The sequence below is a fragment of the Columba livia genome, chromosome 2 (assembly GCF_036013475.1).
Source record: "Columba livia isolate bColLiv1 breed racing homer chromosome 2, bColLiv1.pat.W.v2, whole genome shotgun sequence".
NCBI classification, from domain to species: Eukaryota; Metazoa; Chordata; class Aves; order Columbiformes; family Columbidae; genus Columba; species Columba livia.
This window is the reverse complement of record NC_088603.1, coordinates 69,723,859-69,735,104: the sequence shown is the minus strand read 5'-3', so window position 1 is coordinate 69,735,104 and position 11,246 is coordinate 69,723,859.

Sequence of the window (11,246 nt, the reverse complement as noted above, 5' to 3'; positions counted from 1 at the left end):
TCTAAAATTTTGAATGCTATCTCAAGTATTACTATCTCTGACTTTTTTAAGGAAGCAGTTAATAAGAAATTGCTGTTCCACATGCCCCCAAGTCATGATTTTGCTAACCAGTTAGCAACTCCAGAGATTTGCTGTATACACATCTTAAATACTCACTCAACTAGCAACTTGTTGTGTGTTCATGTTCTAAGGATTAATTCCAGGAAGTCACTGATTTAACAGGAAGTCCAGCCTGGTGAGCCAGGTGACCTACATGTGTCACCTTTCTATTCCAGGTGTTTTGAAGACACCAAGTTCAAAATGCAGAAGCCATATCTTGAACAATAAGAATGACGAGACAATAGATATGTCATAAAAAGGAATGTTAAGCCATGTTTCATTTGTTAAGTTAACAGCAGGACAATAGAGGGAAAGGACCAAGAGGATGGGTGCTGATCAAGAGCAAATGATCATCACACTGAGCCAGGAAAAGCAGAGGAGCCGAGTTTGGATCAGGATCGTCACTAGCAATGAAAAGATTAGTGGGTAGTTGCCGATATATGTAACCTTGTTCAAATGGAGGTAGGAGGAAATGTAGAGGAAATCACACTCTTCTAGAAAATAGATGTTTGTGGTCATGAACATTACACTGTCTTCCTTTCCCATATTTCCAAATCGATATTCCTTGAGGTGCCTCTACAACTTGTGTAACAGGAAAAAAAGAAAGCAAACAAAAACCAAAAAACCAGCCAACCAAGCAAAAAAAAAAAACACAGAACAAAACACCTAGGAGTGTGACCAGACCTGAGAGAAGGTTAAACTCCATACCTCTCCTCTGTCAGTGTCTTATCAGTTCTGTTTCAATCATGTACATAACCAACATCTATACGTCGGCATACCTGGGTGTCCCATGTCAGCCAAAGTCTGTGACCACTGTTAGCGATTATGTTTTCATTCTGAATTAATTATTTTTATTTCAAGTCGTGTTGTATCTATGTTTTCTTGTCCAAAGTCATCAGTGATGGGATAATTGCGTTCCCCTTGCCCAAGGTTCCTTCTGTTCAAGCCAGTAGCAAACATCTCAGAAATTTGCCAGTGCAGGATTAGGCTGCTCCTCAGATGGTGTAAATTATCGCAGCTGAATTGGAGTAAATAGCACTGGGTCTGTTTACTCAGGAATCAATTTTTAATGCCCCTGTCGGACACCCTCTGGGAAATCCAGCACAGCTGTTTAAACACTGAAAGGCCAGGGCAAGTGTTGCTCCTCAGTGCACCCAGGCACAGGCTGGCATCTTCACACAACCTCATCAAGAGGGTGCAAGCAGGTGCTGGCTACCAGCTGGGTGCAAATACAGCTTACAGTAAGGACTTGGCATGGTCACCTTCTGTGAGACCCACGCAGATGCTTCCCTGGGATCTGCCAAAAGCCCTCACTAGAAAAAGAATTGACCAGTGGCTGTAGCTCTTCCCTCTCAGCTCGGACCTCAATTGATTTCTCATTGCAATATGTGATGCTTGCTGGTGATGTGGGTATCTGATTTTGAAGGCAGCATGTTCCCCTGCTGTCCATATAACAATATCAGTTTTGGAACATGGACTCTATTAAAATAATGTGTCTACATTCCCTGCTTGGGCGTTAATAAGCTACAGCATGACCTACCTGTCACTTCTTAGGACACAACCTAAACCAGGGACAGTCTCCTTTGCTGTAACTGGCCTCAGATCTCTCCGTCTGTAGCATTACATCCCCAGACACAACTCCCAGTTTCTGGGCCATAGCTGAAATAAAACAAACTTACTCAGTTCAGGGATGCCCTGCCCTACCTTGATTACTGCTGCTGTTTATGCTTCTGCTCCTTCTTGCTGTATCTTCGGGTTGCTGTGAATTATGCCCTGAGGCCAGAGCAGCCCCACAGTTGGTCCATATCACCCGGTCCCCTGCCAGAAATTCTGCCAGCCGTGTTTTTTGCCTACAAGCAAATTCAAATGCACATCACATGCATTTCAACTCAGACAACGTAGCTGGGCTAAACACAGCTTGGCCCACCCCAAAAACAAAGATACAGCAAAAAACAAAGATACAGCATAAAACAAAGGCATACCATGCTTTTCACTTAGCTAAACATTCTGTATGGGTTTTTAATAAACAGATTTATCTTGCCTTGAGTTTACTGACATGTATGTTAAACAGAATACAAAATGAATTTGTCACTACGTAACTTATTCCAGAAGTCCTGTTATTTGCAAGATAATCCTCACTAAGGTTTTATAAACATTTTGGCTTAAACCTGTAAACTGCCTTTCAAACATGTGTTTAACATGGCGATGGTTTCATGAAAACAGAATAAAAAAGGCTCGGTTTTAGACTGACTTGACTTGCCAAAAGCCAGGGAAACCAAACAATCTGCAAGTAAGAGTGCTTGCTCAGGACAGCCTTCAGCTGATTTATTTGACTGGCCACTGCTTCTGTTGCTTTTGAAAGATGCTCTGAAACCAGTTATGTCTCATAGCATGGAATTCTTACCTTGCTTTCCTGTTTTGTAATATGAACAATAAGTCTCATCCATTTTAGCTGACTGTTGTGGTCAGTCTCTTAGTTGTGGATGCTAAATTATGAATGTGTTAAAAAAACCCGATAGAATTGTCTCTCCGTGTCTTAAGGAATTTTCATTTGTTTCTAAGGGGTCTCAGCACTTATGGATGGTCATTTTTAATGATACATAAAATACCAGTGAGCAGACCAGACACCACATGTGAACCATTTATGGCTTATATCTTTGAGGATGAGACCACTGTCTTAGGTCTAGACACTGGATTGCTGACTCTATTGCTGGCTTAGGATGAAAACAAGCTATTTTAAAATACTTCAAATTGATTATTAGGTAATTTGACATGAAATGTCCATAGGTGGATGAGCAAACAGCAACAAGGATATAACAGCATGTAATCAATTGATTTGATGTTCGTGTTTCATTCCAGAAATACTGAACCAAAGAAAAAAAAAAAGAGCAAACTGCATTGCACAGATCTTTCTGGAATTATGTTTGTCCCTCCACTTCTCCTCTCTATACCAGCCAGACTACTCAAAATGTTAGGAGGTAGGCTGGTGATTTTTGGATATTCCGTGTGGGGTCTAAAAAAACCATGCTGGCTGAAAGATGGCAAGGCTTTACATTCCTAAGGTTCAGTCATGGAAAGAAAACTTGTCCGAAGATGAGTCAATTAGCTAGGCATGCTTGGTTTTCTTTGGTAATAGTAGGCTTGTTCTCCCCAGTAAGGTCAAATGTTAAGGCCTGTTTGGTTTTTGTGGCTCTGCTCTTTAGTGTATTTGAAATCCATTACCATGTGTGAGGCATTTGTGCTGGAAACAGGCCAGCTGAATGCTGTTTGTAAAGTCAAATGCCCCTAACATTTCCTCTTTTTGATAGGTTACGTGGTTACAACATCCCTCTTGGACTTCAGAAGTTCCATCAAAACCAGTTGCAGGTCCTTCACTTCTAAGGTGCTTTAGTGCTGGTACCGAAATACCTTTCTAACCAGATTCCTCCTTCTGAAAAACAAAACATTGTTTGACCTAGGTGACAGTTGTACCTCATATGCAGCAGCTTTCAAATAAAATAATTGACTGTTGAGAGTCATTCCCTGCCTGTCATTCCCTGGATATACATGTGCCCTGAGGGACCAGCACGAAGAGAGCATCACCACAAACATCTGCCCACATCCCAGGAGCACAGGGCCACAGTGTGCCAGCAGTGGTTTGCTCCTGGGTATCACACATGTGCAGGTTTTGAAAAAGGATTCAGGCACCATCGACAGGACCTACCCAGACCCAGAAGTGGCTAAGTGGAAAACCACCATCTTCTTCTCCTCCCTTATGACCAAGGCATGTCAAGTCAAAATTGAAGTAAAACTAAAGGATTAAAAGGCACCTTTTGACAAATGAATTTTGAACACAGTGTTGCTACGGCTCTCTTCTTGCTAATAGTCAAAAACTTCCCAGCCTGAGCTGCTGCCCATCTGTCACCAGGTTCTCCTCTGCAGGATCTAGCAAGGACACAGTTTGCCCAAGGCGTGGAGAGCCTTGCAGAAAGTGGTAGATGCCCCATCCCTGGAGACATCCCAGGCCAGGCTGGACAGAGCTCTGAGCAACCTGATCTAGTTCAACATGTCCCTGCTCATCGCGGGAGGGTTGGACTAGATGACCTTTGTAGGTCCCTTCCAACCCAAACTATGCTATGATTCTAAGGAAGGAAGCAGCCACCATCCTCTCGTGGGAGGCTGAAGCACACTAGTGTTACACCAGCTCACTCCTCATCAGCCAGGGACTACGTAGCAAGGGAGGTGATGCCCCCAGCTCCCCTGGTAAGTGGGCATCTTCATCAGTTGTGCCACTTTCTCAGGAGGCTGCTCCAAGCTCCCGTGCTCTAGCCTAGGCCAGCTGCAGGCACTCGCTGGCAGAAAATAGGCCACAATACAAGAGAGAGAGAGAAACCAGGCTGCAAGGCAGAGCAAGCCAGGGAGAGCACTGGGCTGTGATCAGGCTGTTAGGTTGTTGGGGTGCAGGAAGGCAGCACCCCATATTTCAGCCCTGTTACCCAGCATTAGGTGTTTCCCTGGCTTGCAAAAACAGTCTAGGAGCCAGAACAAAAGCAAATGTTGAAACAGTGTCTCTCTGCAAAACAGAAGTCATGTTTTCATCTGGACACCGGCCACTTTTATTCCCCCAACAAATCAAGTGGGTGGTTCAGAAACCATTCTTCACACTTAGAGTTTTCAATTGTGTTTCTGTCTTCCTTTGTTTATTCCCATACCTATATTCATTTGTGACTCTTTCTTATTTACAGTGTTTCAGAGCAAGAGCTCACACACCTAATGCTGATTAATTCTGCAGGCTGGGTAGCTAGCTCCCCCGTGGATATCCTGTTTTGCTGTGAATCATTGTTCCTCCTTGAGGCATCCTCCTACTCAGATCAAAGATCCAGAATGTATTAGATATTAAGACATCAGACAGCTCAAACAGATTAGAAAAGACACACGCAAAGAAATGCATTCCAGCTTCTCCCTCCTGTCCTGCTGAAAATTGGTGTGGTGAACACAATCCTAAGCACTTGTTATAAAAGAAACGGTAGACAGAAGAAAAAAAGGAGAAAAGAAAAAAAAGAGAGAGTTCATAAATGTAGTTTACTCAGACTCTTCTACAAATTGCCCTAAGTATTTGCACTGTTGTACTTACTTAGCTCCGTCCTGCAGCTGGAAACTCATCGGGCTAGATTCTCATCTGATAGAAAGTGGCATCTGTAAGGTTCAGCAAGAGCTGCTGCAACTGCGTCAGCAGAGGACTTTGTATCATCCATATAATTGTTGAGCCTTGCCTGTGAATGCACAAATTAAAGGAACATGAAAAGATGTGGTCTGCTTTTTCGAGTTTATGCAGTCTGATTTGTTCTCGGTGGTTTTGTTCAATTTTCCATTTAGCTGTATGAACAGCTGGAAAGATTCTGTACCAGTGAAATGCCAAAACCTAAGGTCATGAGGTCAAACTAGATTCTCTTAATAGTCCCTTCTCCCCTTGCAATCTTTGAACACAGGTTTTATCTGATAAAGCAGTTAAAGTCTTTATTTCAGCAGCATTTGATCTTGAAGATTGCACAAATAATTAGTCTTTTAAGATTCTGAACTTCTTTTTTTAGTAGAATTTTAAACTCTTCTTTTAATGGATGCCTTTTAATCCTTATGTTTAAGAATAAGGGCTGCGTTTGATCTAAGACAACGGGATGTGTTTGGATAGGCCATTTTTATGGGAATGTTTGAACAATATATTGTGTTTTCTCAAGAAGCTGATCCTTCCGTCAGTGGAAATAGCTGAATGAAGGACCAAAGGACTGTCCTTTTTCTGTCATTAAATTCATATAAAAGGAAGGTAAAATGTGCTGCTCTTGCATCTTAGAGTGGACTGTATCAGGCTTTTATCCTAGGATTCTAGCTCTTCTATGAGCCTTCTGCACTTTGGGGGGAAAAGAAACACTTTTAGCCTTATGCACTGTGAATACACACTTGAAGGCAATGGAGGAAAAAATACCCAGCAGGAATAGGCTCTGCAAATACTCAGTGAAATCATAGATCTGCATATTCTTAATCAATGAGGTTTTGGCAGAATTAAACATGTTGATTTTTTTTTAATCCAGGCTATCATCTGCTCAAGTCCCTTGGTGGGGTTCAGCTGGTTATGTATTCTTTGAGGAAAAAATACCAGCAAGGTCTGATGCTGAGTTGTTTTCTGCCTCAAAAAAAAAACAACAAAAACCAAACCAAAACAAACAAAAAAAACCTACACCAAACCAACCAAACCAACCAAAAAACCCCAAACAAACAAACAAACAAAACAACCCCAATGTGGAAGTAGGGCACAGTTGTGAGAGGGTCATGAACCGAGTCCAGAGCTCGCCCCTCACTGCAGTTGCCCAGCTGGGGCAACCATCAGGGCCACCACAACCATCCAAGGGAGATGGGACTGGACTTGAAGGAACGAAGGCCAAATAACATGAAAAATATTCACTCTCTGCACAGAGACAGAAACCTCATTGCCTGGGCCCAAGGAAAAATGGATAGTCTTTTCATTTTTCATAATCCATGGCATTTCTGTTTTTTTCCATTACCTTCCTCCTTTCGTTGGACCTGCGTACACAATACATACGTAATTAGCAATGCACTGGAAATAAGGATGGATAACATCATTTTCCCACATTTGAGAGGAAGAGGAAGGGGCAATCATTGATCCATCCACCCTGGGAAGCAGTCAGGAGGTGCCAGGCAGGCATGCCAGAGCCTGTGCTTGAAACTTCGCTGGGCACATGGAATATTGTATCCGATGCTTCGCCTCCCCCGGATTCATCCCATCAGTTCATCCAGGGCAGTGGAAAAGTAACTGAGGACTCCTGCCTTTTAACCATGTGCCAGTTAGTGCCTCAAAAGAGTTCAAACTCCCACTTCATCCTATTAGGGACCATTTATCGAGCATGTTTTGTGTTTATGTGTGTGTGTGACCATGCACTTTTGTCAGCCTCGTGCTGGAGTACTGACCCTACTGTAAGATATCACAGAATCACAGAACGTTAGGGACTGGAAGAGACCTCGAAAGATCATCTAGTCCAGTCCCCCTCTGGAGCAGGAACACCTAGATGAGGTTACACAGGAAGGGGTCCAGGCGGGTTTTCAGTGTCTCCAGAGAAGGAGACTCCACAACCCCCCTGGGCAGCCTGTTCCAGTGCTCTGTCACCCTTACTGAGAAGAAGTTTCTTCTCATATTAAAGTGGAACCTTTTGTGTTCCAGTTTGAACCCATTACCCCTTGTCCTATCATTGGTTGTCACTGAGAAGAGCCTGGCTCCCTCCTCGTGACACTCACCCTTTATATATCTGTAAACATTAATGAGGTCGCCCCTCAGTCTCCTCTTCTCCAAGCTAAAGAGACCCAGCTCCCTCAGCCTTTCCTCACACGGGAGATGCTCCACTCCCTTCAGCATCTTTGTTGCCCTGTGCTGGACTCTCTCCAGCAGTTCCCTGTCCTTCTTGAACTGAGGGGCCCAGAACTGGACACACTATTCCAGGTGCAGTATCACCAGGGCAGAGTAGAGGGGAAGGAGAACCTCTCTTGACTTAATATCTGTATAATGATATAATAATATCTAATATCTGTATAATGATATATTAATATCTAATATCTGTATAATGATGGTGCCAAATTGGGGAAAAATTGAGCTTGAGCTAGGTTTGTGCATTCCCCTATAGGAATTACGAGTTTCTGACACCAGCATAAAAATGGGAGCCATCTGGGAAGGGGTTAGATTTCTATGCTTTGGAGGGTGAGGGAGAATACTTTTAAGATAATTGTTTGGGCCAGAAAATTAAGACAAAGCCTGGACTCAGTGCTGTCAGGAGCAGTCTCCTACAGCCTTCAGGAGGGCCAGGATTTTGCTCATGGATTTTTAAGGCTGGAGTATGCAGAATATCTGAAAACAGAGCGTGGGTATTTCTGGCACAATGGGAATTGCTGTTAATGACACCGGAAAGTGATTTTTTTTTCTTAACCTGGCATTGCTCCTTCAAGCAAATTAATGTCTGATACATTTGCATTTCTACGTGTCATTAACTTCATTAACTCAGATGCCGACTGCAGGGCCTAGAGCTTGTGTCTGCTGGCAAGACTAAATCCTACTAATGCGCTTTTCCTAACACACTGAGGGAATCTGGAGTCTCTCCTTTTGAAGCTGACTTGCTATTTTGACTAATTGCTTCTGGTAACAGTTAATAGCATTTTGCAAAGGCACTTCATCTGCTGACAGCAGATTGATGTAAGGAAGGGACACAGTTCACATTTCCAAAGGGAGCATCGGGAAACCCATTACCAGCTTCATTAATCTGTTAATAATAAAATTAAAGTACAAATAAAATGTGACAAATTGGGTTCTGTTGTGAAAGTCACTTTAACAGGAGGCTCTGAATAAAGGTCAAAACAGACTCTAATTTCTGCTGTGTTTTAATAGTAGAATCACAGGAGATCATTGTAGAAACACTGTAATTAATCTGGCGATACTATAATTGTACCCAAATGATACAGAAAGAGTTTGACAAGTGATTTTTTTTTTCTCTCCTTAAGAGCATTTACAAATCCTGGAACATAAAGCTTTGTCACACAATGTTTAAGTGCTAATCCAATTTCACAGGAAGCTTTCGACAACGTAGGTCCAGTAGATAAATTTACTTTCACTGCCCGCATACTTGCAGTCGCAAATTCAGTTGAAACTCAAGTTTACCCAGCACAGGGGCAAAAGAAAGAAGGAAAGCCCTGCAGGTGAAGATCTTCTAGCAGCAGTCATAGAAATGTGCCTGATGTTGGAAACAGGCTTCACTGAAGAGTCAAGAAACCAGATCAGACATCCTGTTGCTGGCAAGGACAGGCTCAGTGTGCCAGAAGCCCTGGTTTAAAATGAAAACTGGATAAAACCAGCTCAGTGTCCACCCCTTCTTCTAAGGCTAACCCCCAAGCCTTTCAGCGCCTCCTGCATTTCTAACATCAGCCTTCCTTGCCACAGCCTAGGTTAGCAGGATATCTTAGTTTAGCCTCTGCATTTAGATAATCCTCCTGCTGGGATCTTCAGCTGATACCACAGAAACAACACTGCTAAGAGTGAGACCGATTCCACCCTTTCCAAGGCATGATGTTAATAGGTTCTGTAGAACAATGCCCAATTTATCTAAGTTCCTGCTTGTTACAGTTGATCAATTGCCCCAAAAGCCGTTAGTTGCAGAGCATAATTTGGGGATGCAGCTGCAAGGGACAGAGGGCTCCCTGCAGCCTGGCAGAGCAGCTGTCTGCTGGGAACACCGGAACCAAAGGCACACTTATTAAAGAACCTGTCCAGGCAAACAACTATATAAACATTTTAATGTAAAGCATTTGAAGAGAATGGATCGTGAATTTGGGCAGGATGACTATATGGAAAACTGATTAGCTCTATTTTAAAAGTAAGGAGGAGGAAAAGAAGAAGGCTTTTCTTTTGGTTTATTCAAGCCAGAAGGAGTCTGTACAGCCTTCCTCTCCTCCAGTTATTTTAGGGATAATCTCAGACCCCAAAGAGACCAGATTTCCAGTTTGAGAAGCACCATACAGAGTTAGTTGTTTCAGGAAAGAAGGATAAAGGGAGAGGATAAAGAAGAGGTGAAGAAGGACACGCTTGTCACCTGGTCTCCAAAAGGAGTTTGCAGTGACTCGTAGGAGGTGTGAACAGCGTGGTGAAGAATTGCCCCAATGTCAATGGGCTGGGGGCCTGGGAAAGGCAAGACTCCTGGAGCAGGTGCCCATCAGTGTGAAAATGCTGGTAGGCTGGAAACTGGATATGAACGGGGCTTAGAGACCAGGAACTGTGTGGGCTGTGAGAAGAGCTATTAAGCAGAGAAGCAGAGTATGGGAGGGAGAGAGGGGAGCAAGAAGGTGGCATGCACTGGATAGAGTAAACCTTCATCAGTGCAGCACTCTCTCAGAAGAAGGGGCAGGAGGGAGGCTCACACAGAGGAACAGATCTTTTGCTACAACACATTGCAAGAGTCCTTCTCCTGCCCAGCCTAACTTGAGTTGCTTGCCTCCTGCTCAGTTTTGTGTTTAAGGTCTATTGGTTATTAACATCAAGTCGTATCTCTAATTCTTATTCTAGTGATTTGAGCTCTAGAAGTGCAGAAACCAGTCCAGTTCAGGTTGGGTTCATGGACCACTAAGTTGTCAGTCCCTGTGGGAAGATTTTGGGCAAGCGATGGGCAGGTCCAGGACTGCAGATGCCTTGGGAGCTGGCAGTTGCCTTATTTGAATTTAGTTTGTTGAGGATTCTCTGCTGTCTCACAGAGCCCGTGGGGCATTGCTCCTGCTAGCAGAGTGCCATTTCCCACCTCCTTGTTCCCTTTTCCTACTCTTCTGAAATTTGTCTCTCCCATGCAGTGGCTGTACAAGGAGGACCTTCTCCAAGTCTTTGCTGGGCACATCTGCTGCATTGCAAGGAGGGGAGCTCCATAGTGCTATTGCCTGTTGCAGAGGCAACTATGCCCCAGGCTTTTCTTCTGTTTCTTTCTCTATAGTATCTCCCTCACTCGTAATTGCTTCCTTTTTCTCCTGCCCAATATTAGAGAGAACAACCTTATGCAGAGAATTAGTACCAAATAGAGATGACCTCAGGCCTGAATGCCCAGACATGGCTCCTGTAGTCCAATCAGTACAGCATCACTCCGGGATCAGAATTTGCTCTAACTAATTCCAGCTCTGTATATTTTTTCTTCAAAGGCAGCAATTGCAATAGCAAAATCCTGGCCTTGATTTTTGGGGTGCCTCTACTATCTTGAATGGATCCATCAGAATGTCAAGAGCACACAGGATGAGCTATAACCAACCCAATAGAAATCTGGTATCTCTTGCTTTAACAGTTTCATTGCCACCTTCTTTCTCTTCCTCTTTGGACTGTAAACATTAACTGAAACGGATTTTTAATTAAGGTTTATATATCCTATCACTCTCTAAAACACATTTTTCCGTAAAGATAAAAGAAGATGCCAAGGAAAAAACTCTGCCTTTGTGTTGAAATCCCTGTTGCTCGTGGCCAACAGCACTGAGCTTCATTTTTTTTGTCTCTTCAGACAGTGAATAACAGAGCACATGTACCATTCTGCATGGAGTATTGGGATTAGTATAAACAATGCAGTGAAAGTTATTCTGTGTTGAAAAAT